A 26,638-nucleotide genomic window follows, 5' to 3' on the forward strand; every position below is an offset into this window, starting at 1 on the left:
CTTTTTTTTTTTTTTTTAATATGAGCTCTGGTAAGTATGTTGTTAGCTAATCAGTTAAATATCCTAGGGAAGGCTTTGTGGCTGATGATTAATTCCGGTAATTAATTCTGTTGTTGAAGTGGGGTTCAACGGATAACTGTACTCGTTTTACTTCAGAATTGCTAACCTGAGGAGATGTGTTGAAACTTTGACTTCGTTAAAAAGTTAAAGCTCTATTAAACTTTAGCCTAGGAAATGAACCTTTTAGATCTATGTTATATTGTTTCCATGCCCTAAATAAATCCATGTAGGCTGATCAACAGTGGGTACTTTGGTTTTGAGTCAATCCCTGCTTTTCAAGAGTCATCTCGGAGCCTGTAACATCATCTGACGTTTAGCTCCCTTGTGATGTTGGGTTCAGACTCTTCTGCCTCTGTTCCTCTTTGTGCGTGCTGCATTTCTAGCACAGCATCACAGTACTGGTGCCATTTGTCTAAAAGATAAAGGTTTTTTACTCTTAAAATAAGGCAAAAAGTATAACCGTATTAGTACTTTTGTTTATAAATATGAATTATCCTTTTTGAGCTGAAAGCATAAGAAACACTAGGTTCTAACAAGTTGTGCTGACTTAACTTCAATGGTGGATTTTTTAAATATTCATTAAATGCTTTCCTGTATATAAAAAACAAAACATTTTTATACTGGAATAATGAGTATCTGATATGACAGCATGGAGCAAAAGTTTATTATGCATATACAGATGAGATAAGTTAACTTGTTTAAACTGTATTGTAGACACAGTGCTCCTGCTTTTGAAAAAGTTTCATGACTCCATATAACTATATCAACATGTTTCCATAGTTAATTTCCAGCCTACAATTATATTATCTTCTGTCTAATGGAACATCATCATATTAAGTAAACTAATAACCATAATGTTAATGTTGCTGATGCTTTATTAGATACTTTAAAGAAAAAAAAAAGGAAAACAAACAACAAACCGCAATCCTGCATTCACTTAACAAGGATATATTTTAACTCATGAATCTTCTTTGTGAGGGGAAAATCAAGGTTGCATTTAAAGTACTGCATCCAGTGCTTGGAATGGACCAGTATACACCAGCATGCCATACTGGTGCTTGTGAGAACATCAAATACATGTATTCAGTGCTCCCCAACACTTCTGTACAAGGAGGAACAAATGCTAGACCAGGACTTCTGACACATATATGTATGTCTATGTTTATGACACAGATATAGAAATAATGGCAGTGACTATACATGGGTGATGAGGCAATGTAATTATTTGGAAAGCAAAGGAAGAAGTAACTACAAGCCTTTAGTTGGTAGGACTGATATCAATTTATTTCAGGATCACTAATCATCATGCTAAACAAAGTTATTTATTGTTAAATTTGAAAATGTCACCAAAAATCAAGGGTATGGTAAATAATGACGTGTCCTTTGTCTCACACAGGATTAATTCCCTTTTTGTATAGGCTTACATTTATATTATGGTAGCACAGACTGGTCCACCTCTGTATGTTATGCAGAGAGAAGGACTTAACTATGTTCTGCAGAGCAGTTTACATTGGGAAGGAGTTGGGGTGATGGTAAAAAGCTAACAAAATACAGACTCCTTGTAATGCTACTAAAAGACTGGATGCAGTCTTTGGACATGAAAGCTAAATGTGTATGGTAGGAGTATATAGTATTACCAGGGTATAATGGCACCAAATCCTTACTTGAATACTGAGTCCACTACTTACGTGCCTGCTTTAGAAAAAAAAATGCTAACAAAATGTTTTCAGAGAGCTGAGAGATCGATTACAGTTGGAAAACCTGTTTTACTGTTAGATAACTTCTTTTTTAAAAAAAAAAAAAAAAGCCTTGCATGCTTACTTTAAGTGATGTGTCTGAGCTGTATTTTTCAAATACCTATAGAGGAGAGAGAAGGTACAAAGCTCTCCTGTTTAGCAGGAAGAGTAAGTAGCAAGATGGAATAGCTGAAAGTTGAAACCAGGTGAATCTGGACTAGTTGTAACAAATTATTAAATGGTGTGAATTTCTCACCGAAACAACTCCCTTTGGATGTGATGGATACTTCATCACTTGCTTTTGAATCGGCAATAAATGCTTTCAGCAAGGGGGACTATTGCTGATGAATGTATTCGGGACTTCAGACAGTGATATACCTGCGTATAGTCCTGTGGCCCACCTGGGGAGGAAAGCCAGCCAGGTGGTCACAGGGGGCTTTTCTGTTTTCAGGATCTTTGAGAGAGGGATAGAGACCACCTGATGTGAAATGACATTACCCTCCAAGTCTAGTGTTTGTGTACGTGCTTTTATTTGTTCCTGGTACCACTTATAGTAGGCTGGTCTTTCTTTGTTTTGTTGTTTCTTTTCTCTTCACCAAATCTGCTGCTGTTTGGGTTATGACTCAAAAGAAATAAAACAGACTTGAAGTCCTGCTCACCCATCCTTGTGAAGAGGGGCATCTGTAGTTAAAGGAAGATGAGTTTTGGGGGGGTTTTGCCAGAGTCAGATAAATGAGGTTTTGCATCTGTACAGCTATCATGTTGGGGAAGAACCGTCCAGTAAAATAGAAAATGAAATACTGAATGCTCTTTGTAAAGCAGCAGCTGTTCAGACAAACTTATGATCAAGTGCTTCATGCAATTTTTTCTTGATCTTGTGGGAAATAGGTGTATCTGCATGGGCCATGGAAATGTGCTAGGAACCCTCTACCTTTTAGGTAGGTTATTCAGATTCATTCTTTGTCAGTCACAAATGGATTTTTTTTTATGGCAACTGTTTGTTTACATGTATAAATAAAGTTTGTATTAATCTGATCTCCTACTGAGGCATATTTCCATCGCTGTGTCAACCCTGTGGCACAGTTTGTGTAATAACTGCTGCCCCGAGTTTTCACAAAAAGGCAGAGGTCACATGTGGAGTTTCCTGTCAGCTTCTGCATTTGCCTCTTCAGGTCAGAGCAGAGGACGCAAGGTAGAGCTGTGCAACGCTACCCAGAGAGTGGACTGGAGTTGCCAATTCAATATTATTTATGGGAGTGAAAATAAAATGGATGTGCAATTTAATGTTTTAAATGACTTGCACTGTTTTGTTCCCAGAGTGGCAATTCTTGTGTAGAAGTCTCAACACAGAAATCTGTGTTGGTGAGGAGACCGTTTGTGGAGAATGAGGTGGTATGATTTAATGAAAATTCAGTACCTGTTGCGCTTCTGATGTTACAGCATAGCTTTTGTTTCACTGATCTTGGTGAGAATGGCGGAGAAAATGCCACTGCCTGTTTTGTGGAACTGTCTGCGCTTGTGACGCATATTTAGCATGAATAATTTATGGTACTTCATTGCAAATGGAGTGTTCTGTAGTATATTTGTAAATAATGAATTCTTTATGGCAGGACATCTGTGTCTGTGCTCTGTGGATCCTGTGTTACAGAACTGGTTTTCTAAATATGCTTCATGATAAGATAGCTATCCTTTTTCCCAGACTGTAATAAAGTACTTTGTATTCCTGCTCTATTATCCATTTTGACTCTGGCTCATAAATCATAAATGTATAGATAAAAGTTTGTGCTGTTTGTTGAGAGTTGACATGATGTTGATTTTCTTTTATAATAAGAAGCCAGGTATCCTCAGACATTCTGTTTTTTTCTTGTGCTGTGTAAAATCAAGTTAGTGGAGGACTTGTGTGCAATATAAATTAAGTTTGCTGCTCCTAACTTTTCTGAAGAGTACATGTTTTTATAAGACAGTGCTTTAATTCTTATTAAGTAAAAAAAGAAAAATGTTTCTGGCACTGCCACTGAGGTAATGAAAATGCTAAGCATAGTGAGCAGCTCAGAATGGTCATAAAAAGACGGGGGGATTGCCTGTTTGTCCCACTATACGACTTTGGGACTAACTTCTTCAGATCCTTATCTGTATGACTTGAACAGGACTTACCTGAAGGCTTGATTAGCATAGGACTCTTGTACAATGAGTTACCTAGCAGGAAGGGAGTCAAACCTCTCTGGATTTTTGGGATAGTCAGTGGAAGCACAGAGTATAACACATCTCCTGCATGCCTTCTGCAAAACGTTATTACTTTACTTTAAACATCCCTCTTGATTACACCTTGCTGAGGGGTTGTGGAAGGGACCTGCTCCACCTGGTCCCTTCTCTGCCATTTCCCAGCACAGTGCCAGTGAGTGCTGTTTGTATATTTGCACATGCCTTTGCAGGTGAAGGCTCCTGTGTTGCCGTCTGTCTGTGATTTGGGACATGAGAAAACAGTCTCAAGCTGTGCCAGTGGAGGTTTAGATTAGGGACATGAGGAAGAATTTCCTCAAAGAGGAGGTGGTTACACATTGGTATGGGCTGCCCCGAGAAGTGGAGGACTCCCCATGCCTGGAGGGAGACGTGGATGTGGCAGAAGGGGATGTGATGGCACTTGGTAGGTCAGGTTGATGATTGGACTTGGTGATCTTGAAGGTCTTTTCCAACCTAGATGATTCTGTGATTTTATGATCTCTGGTGTGAGTGCAGGGAAGGGCATCGGCGGCGCAGGAGGAGCTGCCATCTTGGGGGACCACAGCTCTGCAGCCCAGCAGAGGGTCCCTGAAGGGCTCACCCTTGCCTGCACTGACTGATTCTTTTGGGCAGCTGTCCTGTCAACCAAGTCATGGAAATGATCCAAGCTGGAAAAAAAATTTCCATGAGGAAAAGGCTAGTTTATAACCCAGCCCATGTTGGTGGGCTGGTGCATCGCATGGCCTACAGACAGACCCTGCCAGCTGGGCAAGGGGAGCAGATAGCTGTGGGTCTCTGGTGAAAAATGAAAAATAAAATAAAAACCACACACACAATTTTCTTTTGGCAAAGAGAAGGAAGGAGCCTTTCACTAAATCACCTCCTGTGTACCCTGCCTCCATGAGCGTGTGGTGCCCTGCCGTCCTCCTGTCTCCCACCCGCCACTTCTGCTCCCTTCATGTCTCCCCGTACCGACTCCCCGGGACTCAGCACCAGTTACCGGTTGTCACTGACTTGCTCCGGCCACTAATTCACTGCCGAGCCCCTCGGTTCCTTCAGCAGGAGGAACGAGCCGGCGCTTGATGCCTGTCTGCCCCTGCGCTGCCGCAGTTGCCTAGCAGCCGCCGGGCGGCACGGCGAGGAGCGCGCTCGCCCTGTGCTGAATCATCCACCAAGGGACACGAGAAGACAGTTATTACTGGTTACACTCCTTAACGTTTTTTTTCCCTCCCTCTCTCGTTCTCTCTCCTGCATGCACGTACATGTGTGCTTGCCCTCACACACGCACAGTTAGCTGCCTCTGCTCGATGGCTTCTTTCCTCCAGTTTCTTGCAAGCTTTAAGATGGAGTCTCCCGCATTTGGGCAGGGCGCTGAACGGCCCCGTGTGGCATAAAGCAGTGACCATAGCTGGCAGCGACCAGGGCTTGGCCCATGCTTTCACAAATGAGCTGCATAAGTTCCCTCTGGTCTCTTGGAAGAGTAGAGCTGGTGCGATGCCTCACCTGACAAGGCTGCAGTTTTGGACATCAGCCTCTTCATGTTTTTCCATTTTCGGCTGCGGGCCACTCAGCACTTCTCGCTGAGCCCTGACAGTTGCCCTGCCACAAGCCCACCTTCGGTAGCGTGAGGCCTTTCCAGCCTGAGGCTGCTTCCCTGAGGCAGGGAGGCCCCTGCTGCTACCAGGGCGAGGAGAGAGCAGCGTGTGCCCTGCCTCGGCCACCCTGGTGCCGGCTGGTTGGAGGCTCAGGCCATGACTAAGGAACAAAAACACCTGCGAGTGCTGAGGGGAGCAGCAGGTGGACGAGGATCATGGTGTCTGCTAGATGGCCATGGCGGCTTTGGTGAACGAGAGGGATGGAGGCACAGGTCTCCAGAAGAGGATGTGAAATACCTGTCTGTATTCGGCCCATAGTTCTCATCAACCATAACGGCGCTTGATGTGATTTGGCACTTCACGTGTCTTTTGGCCATCCTGTCTTCCCAATTCCTCCACATTCCCCTCTTTCCCTCTGAAAGAGCTCACCCTATCTCCCATGATGCTGGAGTCCAGGCTTTGGACAGGAGTCAAGTTAAAACAAGCCCAGACTAGATTAGTCTTGTCTGTGTACCAAGATGTCATTTGCAGAACGTGTTCTGTTCCAGAGGGTTTTCTGTAAGTTTGAGCTGGAGGAACAAAGGATGAAGAACGTCTGTAATCCCTGGTATATTGAATTAAATAGCTCACTGCTTATCTTGCCGAGGTTGTAACTTGCCACTACTGTTCTGGAGCAAGGACTGTCTTCAGAGTGATACAGCGTGCATGCCTGGCGTAGTCGGATCCCTCCCTGCTTCCTTCTCCCCCATGAACATTTATTTCTGACTGACACCTCTGACTAAAGCACGAGTGAATGATGCAAACAGAAGCTGTTGGGTGTAGTAGGTGAATGTTTAGCCAGTTTCATGTGTCATTATACCTTTTGTTTTAAGACGGGTTCCTAGATGGCCATGAAACTAGAACTGGAGGAACAAACTTACGATTTATACGAAGAAATACAGTGGATGCTGCTTGGATTTTCTTTTAAAAAGGCTAATTGTGTTAATTTGCTTGAGACACAATTATCTCAATGGGATTGATTTGTTTAATTAACTTGGGATGCCTGCAGGTTAAATAGTGAGTATAAATAGGAGGACAATGGGGAATGCATCATTCATGTTTGTATTGCAGAAGCATTGACTCATATGTAAATGAAGTGCTGCAAGCCTGCCAGGCTAACCTAGTTCTGGTGTGGTTTCAAGATACAGAAATCTCATACTGTCATGCATAACACGGGGTTCATACATTCAGGAATAAGTTGACAAAGAATGTGCGTTTTAGTACTAATGACAAAAATACCTTGCTCCCTTTGTAAACACCCTGCATGTGAACAGTTTTGTGAATGTTGCAATGCGATGGTGTCTGAAGGAGGCCGTTTGTGCCAGACCACTGCAATGGCACTGCCCTGATGTGACCCAGCTGCTTCTTGTGTCTGCCATCTCTTGCGAAGTAGGTGCAAGTTTTGTTCCAAACACTGCAAAGTCTGCTCTTGAGCATAGAGAGCATTATCTTTGAATCAGCTACACTGGGTCCAGCATCCCTAGGCTGACACCTCATAGCAAAGCTTTATATATCCTCTTGTTCCCGGCTTCCTCTGCCTTACCGTATGGAAATGGTACTATGGAAACTTAAAGAACTAGATGAACTTTTAAGTCTGTTCCAACCCAAGCCATTTTATGAAACACCACTCGGCACTTCTGCAGAGGATTAGGTATCTTAACGGATCAGGTCTGCAACCCGCGCATGTCCTTTTCCTACCATTTGGAAGGGCAGTGCTAGATACTTCAAAATGGTGTTTGTCCTAAGGTAGCAGTTGTGTTGCAGCCTCACTGGGGAGATTCTGGACCAGTTCTGGTAGTGTTTGGTCCTGCACCATGGAAGTCTTGCACCCTGCAAATCTTTACCCTGTCTAAAGCAACTTATCTCGTTGTCATGAGCTATATAAAACTTCAGTCTTTCTCTGAATCTTTGAGGTCTTCATTATAGCTTGCGGCAAAAGATGGTGCAAACTGAGCACTGAATAAAAATAAAATGAAGAACAGAGCACCACCACAGAACCAAACCAACTAAACAAACATACATTTCCTTTTAACAGCTGTAAGTGTATTGCCATTTCAAAGATGCCCTTGCTTCTACATGAGGAGCGTGTATAGGAGCACTGCAGTCTCCTCCAGTTCGATTTTTGTATATCCTTGATAATGTATCCATCTCCTGTTAGTGTAGTTGCTTCAAACTTCTCAGCCTCTTCTGTACAGGAATCTTTCTTTGTCCCTAATTATTTTTGTCTCCATTTTCTGAACCTTTTACTACATCTGCTGTCTCTTCTCGAGATCAAATGATGATAAGGGCTGAACACAGCATTCTGATGGAAACGTGCTACTGACTTGTGCTGTCGCACAACAGTGTTGTCACCGTTTTCCCTTAGATAACCATGTGAATGCTTTCATCTCTAAAATGGAAAAAAGAATATTTCTCAGCTGTATCTTGGCATATCTAGCAGTGGTTTTCGTTTATTTGCTGAAGACTTGATTCAAATATTGAGTTGCTCCAAGTTGCTGTTAAACCCAACAATGGGTTTTGAGTGCTTCACTTTTTTTCATTTAAATGCACTTTGCTTTTTATTGATCTGTAGTAGATTTAATTTGCCCCTTGGCCTAGCCTTGTGTGGTTCATCTGGAATTCCTTCCAGTCTTCTGTTTTTGACCAACTGTAAATAATTTTATAATCTGTAGAGTTTCAGCTGTTCAGTGGTGGTTTTTTTGTTTTCTTTTTTGTGTGTGTGTGAGGGGGTGCCTTCATGTCGTTCCAGTTTGTTCAAGATTATATGAAACATTGCTATCCCTGGTATAGAGCTGAGGGCGTCTCTCCCATGATCTTTTTTTGCCTTACTGAAAGCTATTTCTTTTGTTCTCATGTATTTTCTTTGTCTCTCAGCTGCTTTCTAATCTACATAAATGCTCTCCCTAATAAAACTCAATTTTCTTAGTAGCCTAAAAGGATTTCGTCAAGTATTGTTTGCAAGTCAAATTCACAGCCTTTTAAAATCCATACTTATGTTGACAAGTCCAAAATACTCATGAACAGTAAAGAGAAAAGTAGGAAGGCTTTCTCTATTGGAGAAGCTAAGCTTGAAAAATCGTATCCTGTTGGAAATATTTAAATTAAGTGCATCAAGTCTGTAGCTCGTCCACCTTCAGGACGCTATTGCCTCTGTTTGCATTGCTCTTTGTTATATCTTAAATGCTTTATTTATGATCAGTCCTTTTTGAATGCAGAAAACCATTTTTCTACATCTTCCAGGCTATTTCCAGTGACAGTAATAGTCCTGCTTTATTGTGTGTCTACCTGAAGGAGAGTTGTGGTTTGATGAGGGATGGTGTTGGTTAGGGTTGGGTGTCTTGGCTTCTATCTGGAGGTTCCTCAGCTTTTTCACCATACGTGTGTCTTGAATCCAGGATACTTCTATTTTGACTACTGATGAAAATGCTGGAATCGTAAAAGAAATGTCATACTCCTTCCAGCTGTCCATCAGTCCTCTGGGTGCTATTACCCTGCTTTGAATGTGGGCTTTGACTTGACTCTTCTTGGGCTTAACATAGACACTGTTTTGCCCTACCTTATAAATGTATGTTTCTCTCCTTCCTGTAAAGTAGGGTTTACCGTGCTTTTGGCTATAGTTAAGTTTACTGAATAATGCCAGTTTATCTTTTTCAAGTAAATACTATGAAGGCAAGTAGTAGTGAGAACTTTCTAGCATCTGTGGTTGTTAGGAGGTGTTTTATTCCTCATTGTAGCATCCCAATCTGGTTGGGTTAGCGTAGGATGGTAATACCTGAGGATGGTTCGAGATCTGTTGAGGGACGCCTTACATAAAACATGTAAAAGATTTCTTAGAGTTTCTTTGAAGCTCAAGAGTTAGGTCACAGCAATTGTTCTTCCCAAGACAAAATTTCTGACCGAGGTATGTAGCCTGTAGTTTAGTGGGTTTTGTTCGTGTAAACCAGTACTGGTTCTGCCTTGAAACCGCTGTAGGAAAAGTTCTTTGTACAAGGTTTGTTTTTAAATCTTTTAGTGTTGAAGCATTAAATAGCTTAACACAGCAGGAGCTTATTCTTTCCAGTCCATAGCTTTCCCTTAGAAGAAGTGGCACTTTGAGAATGATGCTGCACAGACGAGCACGGGCGCACATGTGCGTGCACACAACCAGACGGCGGCGTTAGTTCAACTTCGAAATGTGGTGAGAAGGTAAGAACGTGGAGGGAGCAACACCAGGCTGGTCTGATCAGGGTGTCCAGCAGTCTCTGTATTTAACCTCAGAAACCGTGGAGTGCCATGCTTTTGTACTAACTGCATGTGTTCAAAGCTACACTCAGGCAAATCAAAAGACTTGTACTACCCCATAATATTTCTAAATTACAAACCTCTCACACAGGAAAGATGTAACGTGCTTTCCTACAAAATTACAAGCGAGTTTCTTCCAAACTCCTCAGGATGGTGTTGACCGCAGCAGTTGCAGGCGCTTTGTTCCTGTATGTTGTTCTGAATTGGGAAAACTTAATCATTGTGAGAGGTGCATTTAACAGCTGTGCAGGTTTTTTGAAGGTAGGCTTAGAAATTTGAGTAATGGAGTGTAGTGGACTAGCGTAGGCCAGCTATGGAAAACTGTTTGGAAGGAGGAGGTACCTGTATGACAGCAGAGGCCCTGAGATGGATTTGGGGAGTTTGTTGATTCAAATTTGGAGTTTATTTTTAAAAAGCTTTCCAGGATAATGTTGGGAGACTATAAAGAACCATCAGGAATGTGAACGAAAAACTGCAAAAGATAACAGGTAGAGAAAAACCTTCCGAGAACAAGGATGGTCTGGAAGAGGATCAAACAAAGTGCTTCTGGATTTCGATGTAACGGGCTGTATTTTGCTAGTCCTGAATGCAAAGCTCAATTTTTTTGTTTTGCTTTTACTGCAGAAATGCTTTTTGTTTTTCCTTCTGTGGTATTTTAGAAAGCCACATCTTCAAGTAGAATTGAGTTTGACTTGCTTTTGTTGTCTCCTTATATTGTCGATATTGAGTTATCTGCTTATTGGATGCATGCTTTTCATGCATACCATCTAAGATGCCACCGAGGGATGGTATCCTTGAGGGCTATTTTCCATGTGGTTCTAAAAATAACATTCTGAAATTGAAAGTGCTTTTTCCGTATTATTTTGTAAGGATTAAAATCATTTTTCCCTCTTTCAAATGAAGTGCAGAAAATAGGTTGACTGAAAGGCTGACTATCAAATGAAATTTGTGCGTGTTTTAAATAACTTTTCACATCGAATCTCCAGAGACTTTTCTCCCTGTATCTGCAGAAATGTCAGTGAAATTTATCTTAGTCCAAGTTTTTACCAGGGAGAAATCTGAAAAATGTGCGCATTCATTCCCTCCGCCCTTTCCTCAGTTCTCCGCCAAGTTGTGCCTCTTCGCCCTTCCCCTGGGTGCTTCTTCCCAGTGCTGCTTGCCCAGATGAGTTTAGGCTTGGGACAGACAAACACATCTGCTTTCATCAGCCAGCTGTGACGCTCCTGTGTGTACGGATTTGTGTTTGCAATAAACCTACTTGTTTATCGTGGCTGGTTTGTAGAGATGGAAGGAGCTTCTTAGCACTACAGAATATTCTGTGCGAGGGGAGGTTGCTACAGTTAGGAATAACTAGTTCATAAAGTAGGACAAAGCTGTTTTTACAGGAAAACTTGCTCTATTTTGCATCTGTTTCTTTTGAGTGATGAGTGAAAAAAATCATGATTTTTGCTTTTAATTCTGCGAATTCCTGTAATGTTCAGAAAAAAATGTGAATAGAATTTACAAGATTATTGCAAGATTATGCAATGGTCCCATATTTGTGAGCAGTTAAGGGAAAAAAAAGTCCCTGCTACTTGTACTGTCACTTAAATATGATATGAAAGAGAGACACTTCCCTCCCCTGCTTCCTGCCTCCTTTTATGTTCTTTGCAATATGAATATACTAACATCTATTTGAAAGTTATTTTTGTCACCTAGGCCTTCTTCTTCACATCCACCTCAGAAGCAAGGCGTGCATCTCAGCACTCTGTGTTTGTTTAATTTAAGGGAGAGCAAAACTCATTCAGACGACGGCAAGAACAGGAACAATTGTGTGCCTGAAAAAAAATGATGGCATGCAATTGTTTACCTCACCTGTAAGGTGTTTTGTAATCGCTTTTTTCCCAGATCCAAAAGATAATTTCCTAGGAGATAACAGTTAATAGATGCAAATACCGCGCGAATTATACTCGCCTCAGTCTACCTTGTGCTACAACAAAGGAAGAAAAAGAAAATGGATATTGGTCCTTGTTCTGCAGTGCGTTGAGGGCCCTTGACTTGCCCTGAGGCAAATAAACAAAATGGATAGATACAATGGAGTAGAATATCTTTTTTCCTCCTTTCCTTCGGCTCCTCGCCACTTCTGGTTTTGCATAGATGTGATGGAACTGTTGTTTTTGAGTGTTAAATAATATACATACTTATATAAGAAAAAGCTCTATCCTTTTTTTTGTGGGAGTGGTACTGCGTGCTGGGATTTTTTTTTTTCACCAGCCACACGACAGCAGCTTTACGGGCTGCTGAGATTCTCACAAAAATTCTCCCTTGCGGCGCTGCCCAGTGGAAAAGGCCAGGTGCTCGGCGCCGGGCACCTCGTGCCGTTCAGCTGGGCTACGGCGACGGTCGAATGGCACACGCGGCGCTTCGGTATGTCCAGAGCTGGTTCTGATGTAGGGGGTTTTAATGGGTGGCTTTAATGGGGTGGGTGGGCGGCCTTTACTTGCCTGGGTGTTTGGGCACAGGGCGTGCTTGGGGGTTTCACTTGGGTGGGTGGGTTTTGTTTGTTTCAGCGTTAAATAAAATTCATAGTTCTCCAGTGTAACAACAGAGCAGCGTTGGATCTTTGCTGTTTTGCCTTAGAGGAGCCTTACTTTGTGTTCAGTGCAGTTGCACCTGCCTTGTTGCAGCCTCCTTTCTTGTAACCTGCAGCAACGTGCCGCTCGTCTCCGTTAGCAATGGGTGGTTGGACCTCAGCCTATAGAAAACCAAATGACGTCTGGCCCCTAGAAAGCTGATATTGATTAACTTAGAGGGAAAAGGGTTCACCGAGCTCACTGTCATTTCAGTTTATGGTATAAACTGCAAAAGCCAGCAGTATTAATAGCAGTAGTTATTAGGAGTTACAGTTCTAAGGTCAGGCTCCTGAGTTGGTCAACTAAATTCCTTAGCAAGACTTTAGGGCAGCTCAGCAGGAGCTTAACTTCAGTGCTCTGGGTCACTCACCTTCTCTGCTGGGAGCTTTGTCCTTTTCATTGGCTGTGCGGGGTACCTGGAGGGATGAGCCAACCAAGTTGGCAGCGGTATGAGTGGCATCTGCTTCCTGTGTAGTCAAGTGGGACATCTTCAGAGAAAATAGGGAAAGCGTTGGTCTGAAAGACTGTTTAAGTAGCTTGCCCAGTGGAAAATACTTTTTTCAGCAAAGAAATGTCCTTGAAGGAGTGCTTGCATCTTAAAGCAGTAAGTCCCTGCATTTCTTTCTTCTGTAAATGCAGCAGGCCTTTGTGAATTGATAACAATCAGCTCCTAAACCTGCTCACCGTTAAGAGCAAAACACAAACTGAAACTACTCAGTCAAATGGATTGCAGAAGTAACACACATCACTTACTCCTTTTGGTGAAGTGCTCGCTAGCATCTGAGCATCTGTATAAACAGATCCCTTCTGCACCGCTAGCAGCTGTTGGTAGGCATTTTCTAGGATATTAGAAACTGCCTCAAAACATCCTGCCAAAGGAACGCCCAAAATGTGGTGGGTTTCTTTTTGTTGTTGTTGTTTTGTTTTGTTTTTGGTTTGATTTTTTTTTTTAGGCATTTCTTTCTCAAGTGAACTGACAAACCAGAGAGGAGAGCGTTCGAGATAGCGTGAGTGTTTGATGCAACCTCATGAATTTCAAGAGATGGAAAATTTTGGATCTGGCATGATTTGGAAAAGTGCTGCTGAGAGGCCAAACTAATTTTGTTTCCATTTAAAAATGAAATGAAAAATTGCTGTTAGAGTTTTTCCCTGTGATGTTCCATTGCTGAGTAAAAGTGTAACATCTTGGCCAGGGCCAGTAGCTGTCGGATGGAAGTTTAGCCTGGATGAGTTCATTCTCATGTGGAGGGGTTGGGAGAAATAACATGGTGCAATTCTACTTTTTTCTATAAAACCCTTTCACTGAACGAGCAGGTCTGCTCTTTCTTCCTGGAGATCGTGGCTTATGAACATGGCAGTAGTGAGAAAAGTTGTGGGTTCATCAGCTGGGGAGGAGAAGGATGCGGGCACTGCAACTCCAGCCTGTGCCTTGGTCATCGGAGGAGGACTGTACAAGGTGGCCTGCAGGGGCTGCGCCTTACACAGCCTTACACCTCGAAGTCTGAGGCACCTTTTCAGGGCTTTGCTGTTTGAAGACACGAGGCCAGTCCTTGGCGAGCTCCTCTGGTTTCAGGGAGGTGTTTCAGCCGCCCTTGGGAGGTGTTAATTGCTTGTGACCTGCTTGTGTACACTGGTTTCTCCCACGTGTGTGCTTCCACACGTCTTGTCCACTCCTGTGCACCTCTCCTATCATGCTCTAGCTGCAAATAGTAAAAAAGGGGCTGAGCAGACCCCACCCTTGCTCTTTAGGACTCTTTCTCAATCTGAAATCAGCGAGGGTGGACTTATGAGCACAAGAGGCAGATTCCTATCTCTAGTGGTCACTTGTTGGTTTTGAGGGCAGGGAGGATGCTTTTAATTTATAAGTTACTGTTGAAGTATCTATGAAGAAATATTTGTATATTTGTGGAAAAAGAACTATTTTAGATAGTTCTTTGGGGTAAATGTACTTGTCATACAACTTTTATTTTTTTTTTTGCCACGTGGTCTTTCTGAATGCATCTAACATGATCGTTACTCATTTGTACCATTTGTTTCCTGTCTAATTATATAAGTTAACAAAGCACTCCAGGGTTACCTTTACTTTTATTTGCTTTAGAAATTGTACCATGAAAAACGTTCTCGTTGGGTTGCCTGCTGCTGAACTGAGAGCTGTAAATGAAGTGGTTTCTAATTGAAAGACAGGAGAACCACAGAACCATTATAATTAATGCGCTCTCTGTTTTTTCTTTTTCTTTCTTTCTTTTTTAATATTACTGCACGTCTTTTTATAAAGCAAACCAAGTTTCTCTTCCTCCTAGCTATGCTTACCTTGAAACAGCCACTTGTTACTGAACCAAGTACGCCAGAGCTCTGTTGGACATTTGTACCTTTTATATATCTGCCTACCTCTGATGCCATTAAAGTTTGTGTACGCTTCTCTGGGTAGCTGAGTGGTGCTAGAAGGCATACCAAAAGCTACCTTTTCACCTTTTTTTAAATTTCATAATTCACTTATGAAGAAGAACACTTGTAGACGGGAGTAAGGAAGAGGTATTTTGTGGGAAAGCATCCGTGTGAGCATCTTGTGATCTGCAGGCAGATGTTACTGAGAACTGATTTGCTGTTTTTGACTGGGAGGGTGGGCACATTTTGCCACTTGTGTTTTAATGGAATACTCCATCTGCTGTCTAGCCAAATCTCCTTCTGAACATGAAGGTTTGTGCCAAAAGCAGCATCAAATCAAGAGAAAAGAGGTAGTGTATTTTCTTCGGTTCTCAGTAAATGTTAAAACCCAGTGTATCTGAGCGGGTGGGCGACTCCAGATCTCTTTGTGTATCTGCTTCCTTGCTTATTTTAAAACATCAAATACGTGTAATACCAGTTGGTTGCTAATTTGGAAACAGAGGCAAGTATTCTTTTTATTTGTAAATGACTGTTTTGTTGTACTTCAGTTCACCAATTTGGTATTATCTGCTTTATTCAGAGAGTTTTCATCACAGAGTACCTAATGTGTTGAATTCCTGCCTCTTGTGATGAATGTTATTTTTACCATTTTTTTCCAAGACAGGTGCTGTGCCACTAAATAAATATATATGTATGTTCCAATGTTAGGAAGATACAGCGTGTCGTCCATTCTTAAGATCTAGAATTTGTAATTCTTATGCTCTTTGCTTTAATCATCTGTAGTTATATAATTTTTAATTTTCTGATTCTCTCTACTGGCATGGCACTATTTTGTTCAGATACGACAGTCATGAGTCATTCAGAAAGTTATTTGATTCAAATGGATGATTTTTTTTTAAAGCACCATGGGGAGGAAGGAGAACAAAACTCTTCTTACTACTTCACCAGAGATAGGAGTAGGAGCTATCAGGATCTTTCCTTCCCCATGCTTGGTACAAGCTATCAGGTGCCAACAGCCACCTGAGGCCAGAACTAGTCTTCTGTGGTGAGCTTTTAAGCATGGGAATGGAGTTAAAACCCTGATGTGTGTCAGGGTTTTCCCTCTTATTTCAAGTCTTATAGTTTAGGACTTTCCACAAGACTTGAACCCGCTGGAAATTGTGACGTTCTGAACTCCAGAGCATGTTCCTTCCGATCTTAACCCAATACTCAGGAGACTTCATTTGTTTGAGGACACAACTAAGATGAGACCAGAAATGAATCTACCATCTTGCTAATGATTTTGTTGTTGTTACTATTTTTTATTGAGCAACATCATATTGTTAAGAACCTGTAAGAAGCTCAGAAACAGACGTGAGGTCTGGCAACTGAATGTATCTGGAACTGTTCAGGTAGTATGAACCAGAACCCCCTTGCTGACTAGGTGTCCTACGCTCGGGGGCATGTAAAGTATGCCAGTATCTTGCGTGTGTGAAAAACCTATACCTTGGGCAGCAGACCAGTGAAGTCACATCCACGGAGTTAAGCTACACGTTTTTCCCCAGGTTAAATGAACTGTGTAATCCCCCCCAAGAAGTAAAAATAGTGATCAACCACAGGCTGTAGGGTGAAGCTGCGTGGCTGTAGCAATGGAGGAGGTAAGCAGAGCATATTCGCTGTTCTTTGTGCTGTGAAAAGAATGAAGAAATGTAAGCGTTCGCAGATTTTGCCTTCCTGGGTAAATTCATCAGAAGCCTCAAACTAGAGAGGTCTAAGGTCTAGCCATCTCAGGATTTCATGACTTAAGTAGCACTGTGTTGTCCAGAGACAATTACTAGTAATGGATGTAGCTTGAATTTGTAGCCCAGGATTACTGAGAGCATGGCAAAAACTAGTACTCTTTTGATGATCTTTTGTCTCATGCAGTAACTTTTTATCCAGATATCAGGACAAGAAGCCTCGTCTCTGAATCTTCCATAAAGACAATTTGATTTTGCAGTTTTTATTTTTTCTAGGTAGGTCCATTGCTTATTAAAAGTGAAAGCATTGTTTTGCATAAGCCGAAATAACATTACGGTTGTTCTGGCCTAATTCTTAGCATCTGAAAGAAAACAAATGCTTGTACATTAGTATTTTGAGGCAACTTTAAATCACGTGTGCAGTACTTTCATTGTACGTTAGCAGTCCTTCTCGTCCTTTTAACTGAAACATGGTAGTAAGAGCTGTCCTTTGCAAGATAAAACAACACTTGTAGTGCTGAAGGTTGTAGACGCATCGGAGGAAGTCCTTGAATAATATTATAGCCCTCCCCGAAAGGTCTCTGCTTGAGATCTTTGTCAGGTATGACCATGGTTTGAACATTTACCTGACACTCGTGCAGGCTGATGCTTTCCTCCTTTGGATGAAGCCTTGGAGGAAGGCTGTTCAGGAACGCCCCGGCACTGTGCTGGGTTCGGACACCATGCGCGTACCTCAGCCTTGCTGTTGGTAAGTCCTGACTTCCAGTGCTGGGACCTGTATAGTTCTTTTAAGAGAGCTCTTTCTATCTTTTATTTTTCTTCCTGGTAACATTGGATTTATTTTCATGCAGCTATTCAATTAATTATTGAGGTTGTTTCTAAGAGACGCCTTTCTTGAGCTACTGTGGCTTACTTACATCAGTGCTGCAAAACACCCCACTGCCCTAAAGAGACCATGTTGGAGCACGGACCTAAGCTGAGGACAGTGAGGTTTGAGCAAGAGGAGTGATGGTGTCTCTGTAATGTTGAATACCAGTGTTGTGCCTTTGGAATTTAGTCCGGGGGACAAAGGCATGGCTTCAAGAGCTTCAGGCCGCGCAGTGCCAGCCTCCACCTGGAAGCGTGCCACCATGCACTCAGCGGGAATATTTTTCATTGTGGGAGAGGTTCTTGGAGACTCGTGCCTCTGTGTGCCTGTTCACGTGAACTTCCCTCCTATCTGTCGAAGCTTCAGAGAGATCTTTAGCTGCATCACTTGGCTGAGAGAGGCTGCCTGCTCGTGCTTGGTTGGCATTGTACGAGTTGCTTCTGCTTCTGACTTGCTCGGTATGATTGCAAAGTCTCTCACTTTTAATTTCTGTTGCAATTGTTCCTACCTACTGTTTTAATTGTGGTTTGTAAATCAACTCAGAACACGTCCTCCCTCCTCACTCCCCGTCTCCAGCCCCGAGTTATCTTTGCTGGTGTTTGTGGTGATGAGGACTGTTAGAAATGGCATTATCTGTCGCATACTTCAGTCATGAAGGAGTCCGCAGTCAGAACTAAAAATACCTGAGGTTCGCAGCATTACTTCTCAATCCTCTGGTCATGGTGCGTGTAGCTACTGTTTCTTGGGCAGTTCCCAAGGATGTGTCAGTGGGGAGGTTAGCATCCATCCTGCTCCAAGTCACAAATTATTTTTCCAGTCAGATCTCTTGGGTAGATAGATACTCCAGAGAGGCTTCAGGCTGCTGTACGTGAAAAGTGAACAGAAGGGAAACCACGAGTGTGTCAGCAGCACCATCTTCTTTCCAGAATCCTGTGATAAATCAGATAACACTGTTCTGAGAATTGCTTGCTTACTAATTATTGAAAAAGCATTACCTTTTCTGCATCTTTAATTAGTATTTCAGCTTGAGTCTAGGACTTGATGATAAAGGGGCCGTGTATCCCAGAGGTTCAGTAAATGATGAAAAACTGAAGTCTGTGTCTGCTTACTCTCATCCTCCAAAAAACAAAGCTGAGCTGCTCTCTAAGTAGAAATGGTGTCAGAAATAATGTGCTCTAAAGATGGAGGTTGCTTTTATTTTTTCTCCGTTTCCTCATCAGATGGCGCGCAGTACATGTAAACAATGCAATAAATAAATACGCTGATAAATCCAATCTTAGCTAAGATAAGCATGGAAAATCCTTTTATGCATTTCTAAATCAGAGGATAAAATGCATCTCCTCCAAACTGGTTGGAGAATTACAGAGTAAGTCTTTAAAAGCATGGTCTGGAGCAGCCTAGATTTCCAGATAGCACACTCTGAAACTTAATATCCACATAAAACAATCGATGAAAAATGTTGATGTAAAAAATATCACGTATCCATCTGAGAGAAACTTTTTGAGAGAGCTCAAAATCCAGGGCCAGCTCTATAAAGTGGTGGCCGACACTGGCCTTGTGAACACTGCTGTCTGTTGGAGTTTGAGACCCAGAACTTGGTACTTGGGCATCCGAATAACCCAGTGCCTGAATGCAAGAGACTTACCTGAGCAGAATTTATGCTGGGCATGTAACCTAGTTTGTTTAAAGATACAGGAGCTTGTTCTGATGTTGGTGGGGGCCTTTTGCAGACGGTTTAGGGAGATAATTCATGGAGGCTTCTCTAGATGACAGCAGATGGGAAATCACAGATTTTAGCAGAAGTCTGATGGCTCGAGAAGAGAGAGGAACCGGTGAGCAGACTGGGTGGTTATTCCAGAGACGAACCTGACAGGCTCGAGTAAACAGGACTTCAGAATACGTCCCCTGCTACCTCCTAGCAACCAAAACTTTTATGAGGCTCATTTGGCGCAGATCCACTTGCTTGGAGGGCAATTAAGTGTAATTCCTGCAAGAATCAGGTCGCTGTGACCTCGGGCAAAAAGGAGGCTTGAAAGGAGAGATGATCCTTGGGCTCCCTGTTGCAGAGCCCCCAGTTCCTTGCCATTGTGCACAGCCACCAGGCCGTGCCAGGACACCAGCTGGGCAGCAGGGGAATGCAGGCAGAGCCTTTTGGTTCTTGAATTATTATGAAGGATGACTTGGTCAACCAGTACGTAAGGTAGAGCCATAGATGACAGGCACGTTTATCAACACCACCTTCTTGTTACCTGCTTAATTTGTTCCTGGGAGAAGATAAGATGGTGTTGAGCTGTGCCTGCTATCCAGAAGGTTTCTTCCTTGGTTCTTGTTAGGTGCTCTCTGGAAACTCCTTCCTAGCATTCTGCTAAGAAGCTAGTTGGCAGTTTTGACAGAAATATGACTTTAACCATTCATTCATTTAAGTCCCCTTCCTTAGGATGCTCTTCTGTGTTTTGTTTGTTTGTTTGTTTTGTTTTGTTTTTTTCTCCTCAGTTGTCCACAAAATAAAAAGCTTAAAAACCAGAACCAAAAAAATACCCAAAGCAAAAATAAACCAACCATGTAACCCATGGCCAAATAATTCTCCTTAGTCTTGGAAGGGAGAAATTACCTTCATCTGTATTTCTCTGCTTGCATTTCTCTCAGGTAAGCGTTAAGCAGGATGAACTTGCTCCTTGTAGAATGTTATTGATGCTGAAGTGAGAAAGTAAACAAAGTATTCCTGTAAGGTGTCCTGTGTGCTTTATCCTAAGCTGACAAAATTGGAGAGAGCGTTGTGCTGCCAGACATGCATTTAATGTTGGAAATACCTTGAGAGCTAGGTTAGAAGGACTGGGAGCAGGTATGCTCTGAAAGTTTAGGCAGTCCAAGACAAATTGTAGAAGCCCGTTCTCAAAGCACCAGAGCTTGTTTATCTGTGCCAATGGGAAAATCAGGCAAATGTTCACAGCTTAACCTAGGAGATCTTTTGAGAGCATTGTTGTTGTTTTTGCAAATATTAAATGCAAAATCTGGATTCGTTACAGAAGTGCATCCTTACGTTTTGCTCACTTCACCATTCTCCCTTGCCTGTAAGCTAAAGGCATGACAATACCAGAAGGCATAGTCCTTTTGCCTTTTTTGTGGCACTTCTGGTTATGTGGAATACTGGGAGAGGAACGTGGGGATCAGCAGATAGCACCTTCTCCACAGAAAAGTCTGTACAGCGGGAAGAAATGGATTTGTATGGGGATGGCTAAGGACTTCGAATATAATGAATAAAAAGATACTCCATGGAGCTAATACTTGTGGGGAATAAATTCATCACACAAAGTTGAGAAAGCTCCTGAGTGTCAATGTTCCTCTGAAAATGGTAAAAGTAATTCTAAAAGTTGAATGGCATGGCATTTAATTATGTGAGGAACCGAAGGGGCTAAAAAATAATAACCTGGTGTATCAGAAAGCAATTTAAAATGTAAGCTAGGGAAAATGGAATATTTCTGTCACAATAAGATGAATTCCACCACTGGCTGCATTGATTTAGTGCCTAGAGTTTTGTTGCAAACAGATCTGTAACTATGGAGGAAAAAAAAAGCAGACTTTTGTTTCCTCAACCTCCCAAGCCAACCCATTGCACTTCTCAGCAGGAATGGAGAGGAAGATTTGGATAAATACACAAACAGGACTTAAGAATTTAATTAGCTCTGTTGGTTGTTCAATCTCCAGTTGTCTGATTTAATTGTCCCTTTCAAAGGGATCATTTGAAGCAGAGTTCCATATGCAATGTGAATGTCAGTAAACTAAGCTTGTTAGTGTACAGTATGAAGGCCAAAGCTGAATTCTTGTGGGTATTCACAGCCTTCAATAAATAGTGCGACGGTTCTGAGGAGAAATCGTTCCTTACGCCCACTCGCTCTTAAGATGTTTCCCTTCAATTCAGAAATGAATATTCAGTTAAAAAGTTATTATATATCTTGTCTTTCAAAATATTCTTGGCACTGCATAGGAGTCTGCCTGCAAAGGGGTGGGATTTTTCTCCTCCTTCCACCTTCTGCATGGAAGATCTGGAACCGAGCAGTGCCTGGTAGACTTTTAGGTTTGTCTGCTTGTTTGTTTGGCTTCCTTTTGGGCCCGCCAGTGCTCCTTCCTCAGCACTGGGCCTCCTGCTCCAGCCTCCGAGGGCAGAGATGGCGCGGCGGCCTGGCGTGATAGCTCCAGGCCTTCGGTTGTCGGGCTCTTGACTCTGTCAAACTGAAAGAACGAGGGCTAAGGCTTGTTACAGGGAGTGCCTGCTGGATGATGTATCTTTTATTTTGAGCGAGGGGGGAATTTCATTTAGGAGAGTGGTTGTTTTCCAGTAATTTTGCTAAGGGAAAGCGTAGTTTAAGGGTTTTTCAGGGAAGCGGGGTTGTTTACTGACATCGTTCTTGGCGATGATTTGTTTGAACAGTTTCAGTCGCCTCGTAGTTTAAGTAAGGAACTGAAATCTTTGTAAGAGTGTAGGCTTAGGGTATTAAGAATAACGAAAAGAAGGGCTGACAGAAATGTGTTGCAGGAGAACTCCTTGTACTGAGTGATTGGATGATAAAAAGCCAGAGGAAATTGCTCGTAGATAAATGAAAGTAATGCATGTGGGAGGAAGGGGGGGTCACAGCTTTCCGTACGCTGTGATGAATTCTGCACCAGGTGTTACTGCTCTAGAGAGGTTTTGTACTTACAATAGTTCTGTAAAGATGGCAGTGTAATTATCGGTAAAGTGAGTGTCAGGACTCATTTGTGGAGGAACAGAAAACAAAACAGAAAGCGTAAATGTGCCTCTGTGTAAATGTGTGATGTTCACCTGTCTTAAATACTGTGTGCGGTTCTGGTACCTCCTCACCTTGCCTCTTACCTCCCCCACTCCACAAACTTTGTAAGGAAGGAAAATCTAAAGTATGGAGTCACAAAACCTAGTAGGACACCTCAGTCTGGAACATGTCTGACTAGGAGACCTGCAAAAATCATGAATGTCAAGAAGAAAGGTATGGAGGGTGAGTGTCCACCGTCATTTCTAGGAGATGAAGGAGCCTTGGGTGAAACAAGCATGAGAGTACTAGGTATTTTTGTACTAGGTATTTTGGATTTTGGTACTAGGTATTTTTCGTGGTCTTTACCTTACCAATACGATGATGGCACTTGGATTCCTTCACAGCCTTTCTGAGCTTTTGTGGGTTTTTGGCCTGTGGACAGGAGAAGAAATGGGCATGCAGGAGGAGGTGTGCTTTGTGGACCAGAGGGAAGCTGGACAGAAGAGAGATGAGGTGAGGCTGAGGAGGGCAGCCTGGCTGTGTGCCAGAGTAGTGAAGCCTGCTCTGAGAGAGGAGGAAGAACATGGACCTTGGACACAAGATCACTTTTGCAGAAAGGACTGGGGAATGGAGGGAAAGGAAGGAAGCAGCTGAGCGCAGGAGCTGTAGAAATGGGCAGGCAATCCTCTGCCTATTAAAACACGCTTCCAAGGAGGGGATGGAAACAACAGTGTCAGGATCTGAGATTCTGCTGTCAGCAAATGCCTGTCAAACTCGTGAGCATTGTGCCAGCGCTCCTTCCCCCAGCAGATGACAGCCTATTACTGGTATAATTTTATTTTGTTCACCTTGACTGGTCTGTGTTGAGGCCATGTTACAGACTGAAGAACCATTATAACTTTTAGACAACACATTCTTTTTAATTGACACCACATAGGTAAAAAGGTATTAAGACGCTCTCAAGATTAAACACCAGAATGAAAATACACTTTTATAATGTCATTTTAGACTTGTTTCACAGAAAGCGCTTTTTGAGGAATCTATAAACTGCATTGTTTTTTTCCTTACAACATTCCTGCCTAGCTTGGTGCATATGATGGACTTGCTGAGAAGACAGATTAAACATATGTGGAAGAAAGCTGTGTTGGATCTCCAGTTCATTTGCAGCAGTTGTTTGAAGTTATGTAATAATAGATGCAAGAAATGGTAGTAAAGAATATTTTCTCCTGGACAGGATGAGCTGAACCCTGCCCAAGGGAACTGGGCCAGTGCCACAGAGCAGCCATGTGATGTGGTCATTGAAAGTGGGCATCTCCTGGGCGGTCATCAGCTACATCTGTGGTGGTCTCTTCCCAGGTTTCAACTTGGTCACCTGTTTGTTCTGTGTGACAGGGAAGCATCTAACTCGGTGCCTCAAGCTCAAATCAAAACCGCTTGATATATAATCTAGTGAATATAATCTAGCGTTGTTCAGTATCTGTTATCTGAAGTGCCAGATCCTACATGTAAAAAACTACTCGGTTTTGGAATTCATAACTATCTGTACTATAGCATCTCATCTGTAAGATGTGCCATTTGTCTAAGAGATTTGCTGTGGAAATAAATGTAATGCAATATTGTTGGAGCATTTAGAAGTTGTAGAAATGAGCATGTCAAAAAAAAAAAATTGCTTGCGTGAAGAATCCTGTCCTCAGAAGAGAATTTGAATTTCTAGAGGGCTTTTCTAGGAAATAAGGTGCAGTCAGAAAGCTGAATGCCAGAAAGACTGGAATAGAGACTGCGCTCTCCTGCAGTAGTTAAGCGAGCCAATGTAATGGTACACAATCGATGACAATAGTTCTGGTACTTTCAACATTTCGTTGCTGGTTTTGCCACTTGATATTGTAGTCTTTGTTGGTATTAGTTGTTACAGTTATGTACTTAGTTGTTATTCTTACGTTTCTTGCCTTAAGGTGGCTTAATTTCCTTTCCAAAAAATAATATAAATACTGTTTAATTGTGATGGACCAATTCAGATAAAAGGATGCTCTTGGTCACCCTTGTAACAGAAATAATAGCAAACACAGTGGAGAAAACTCTTGTATCTCGTTGGGTTAGAAGAGGTTTGTTTAGCTTGTGGGAAGTTATCAGCTGGTATCTGTGTATGGTTAGTTCGGCTGCCACGGGGCAGGTGGAGAAGAGAATCACAAATGACTTGTGTTCTCGTAGGGTTACACTTTGGATGCTCTGATGGTATGTGGGGAGTCAGAGTTCCTAATTGCACATCAGTTAAGTTCCTGATGTCAAATGATATAACAGTCCATCTTGTTCAAGTAAATATTGTTGTGTGTCCAATGTTGTTAGGCTCATTTTACTTTGGTAGAGGGTATGTGTACCCTCATCTTTGATCTGTCTTGTTCTTTTAATGTCTAAAATCTGACATGCAATTGCAGCTGTAGCGTTACTTTTGGAAGCACGTGGCCTGTGCCGGACAAAGATGAGTAGAGTGCAGCGTATTTGCCTGGCTTTGCCTTGGTGCCGCCGCTCATCATGGTGGGATTGCGTAGTATTTTCTGGACGGAGCTTCATCTTGTCCTAACCTGCTGCTGGGCCTCAAAGGAGCAGCAAAAGTTCAGGAGGGAACCAACGTCTTGGAGCACCATGCAGTCACAGCAGACTGGAAGATCTCTCTGAAGGCTCTTGACTTGGGGAGTGGAGGTTTGCAGCAAAAATGGCTGCCCTGAGTTGCCAGCGCTGGGCACTGCTGCAAGGAGTTTGCTGGCGTTTGTGTGATCCCTTCTAGATAACCTGCATGTCTTCTTCCTTCTCCTTAAATCTGTTGTATGAAGGATTTAGCACCCACTGATTTAGCCCTTGTTAGCTGTCTTCCTGTGATGTTTCTCAGTAACTTGCAGGTAGGAGGAAGCTTTGGGTTTCTGGGGTTTAACATAGCTGGTCTAAGTGCGGGTAGCTCCCGGTCAGCTCCCTGTCCTTTGGTGTTTTGTCTACAGTTTACTGCCATCTTCCATTTTATCCCTGGAAAATACCTAGTTTAAATTTCAGTGCAGAGCTTTGCTGATCAATATGTTATAAGCGTAGTCAGGTTCAAGAAATTGCCTTCATTACTATCTTGAGATGAAAAATTGATTTAGTTGCATTCTCTCTGTGCTAATTCGTTGGTGCTTTACATTCCCATAAAAGGTATTAAGAGCTCCTTATTTTCCAGCAGTGTCATCAATCCTAATGAAGAGAGAAGAATGAGAATTTATATTGTGTGTATGGGATAGCTGATCTCTGACTTAGCTCTTCATTTGTAAATGTTGCTGAAGCCTTTGCTTCTCTTCTTCTTAACTGTGCTTAGGTTATAGCTGGAGTCTAGGGGCTGGGATAGGAACAAAACTGAAGAATATGGTGAAGGAATACTAATTTATACTGCTTTTTAATCAGAACTTCAAAAACGAGATGATGAAAATTTAATGAAAGCTATTGTCAAGGAATTAAAACATTATTTGTGAATTTGTTTGGTTTGGTCCTGCATTAGTTAATATTGGGACTATTTTTAATATTTATCAGTCATTAGTTCGCTATTTCTGGCTCTGAAACATCCAAAGTTTTGTTCTTTACCTGTGGTGTTATGCAGAAGAGCTTTGCACGTGCATGCTAATTTAAATACAAGTGCATGTGGGTATTCTTGTAGCTCTGCTGAAGAATGTGAGTGACTCAGCGGCATAAATGAACATAATGAACACAAATGAGCAAAAAGGGGGTGTAGTGGGAAAAGAAGCCAAAAGAAAAAAAAAAAAAAAAGGAAAGGGTTTTCTTGGGCATTCCTGTTGTTGCTTTTCCCACTGTCCGTAGGGCTGGTCTCTGTAGGAAGCTGCCAGGGATGGTCTGTCTGCAGAAAGCTTTGGCATTTTTAGGTTCAGTACAAGTGCTTGTTGTTCCAGAGCAGACGGATAAACTAAAAAGCAAGCCGAAGTGTGTACTGTGACTGTGGTCACTGCTTATGATAAAGCAGTTATTTTTTAATGATGTTTAAAAAGATCTTGGCAAGTTCTAAACAGCCGTGTTGAACTGAAAAAAAAAAATGCTTTCCCTTTTGTCTCCGCTAAAGTTAACCTTGGGTTTTCCATACACTTCCAAATATTTCCTGTTACAAACACAGGCGATAGTAGTCAGTCCTTTCTGAGATTCATCATGCATCTGCAGGTGTTGAAGACCAGTACAAAAAAAGAAGTTGGATAGAACATAAAGTAGATGCAGCTTTATAAAAAGTCTTATTTCAACATACAAGCAAATTTATTAAAGATGTTACACTCAAAAGGTGGGCTTCCCTGAGAAAAGCTGTCAGCAGATAGGATGCAAGCAGGTAACAAATG

The 26,638-nt window shown here is 42.2% G+C and overlaps 1 protein-coding gene across 9 annotated transcripts in view; it reads left to right on the forward strand.

Moving 5' to 3' along the window:
• TRERF1 (transcriptional regulating factor 1) overlaps nucleotides 1-26,638 on the forward strand; it is a 99,002-nt gene that overhangs the window by 40,700 nt on the left and 31,664 nt on the right. For 2 of the 9 annotated variants that reach the window (XM_040553298.1, XM_040553299.1), the window contains exon 3: nucleotides 9,711-9,835. The exons of the other annotated variants lie outside the window; for them this stretch is intronic. The gene's annotated coding sequence lies outside the window, so the exon portion shown is untranslated. The remainder of the gene's footprint in view (nucleotides 1-9,710; nucleotides 9,836-26,638) is intronic. 9 annotated transcript variants of the gene reach the window in all.

The sequence above is a fragment of the Cygnus olor genome, chromosome 3 (genome assembly GCF_009769625.2).
Source record: "Cygnus olor isolate bCygOlo1 chromosome 3, bCygOlo1.pri.v2, whole genome shotgun sequence".
In the NCBI taxonomy this organism is placed as follows: domain Eukaryota; kingdom Metazoa; phylum Chordata; class Aves; order Anseriformes; family Anatidae; genus Cygnus; species Cygnus olor.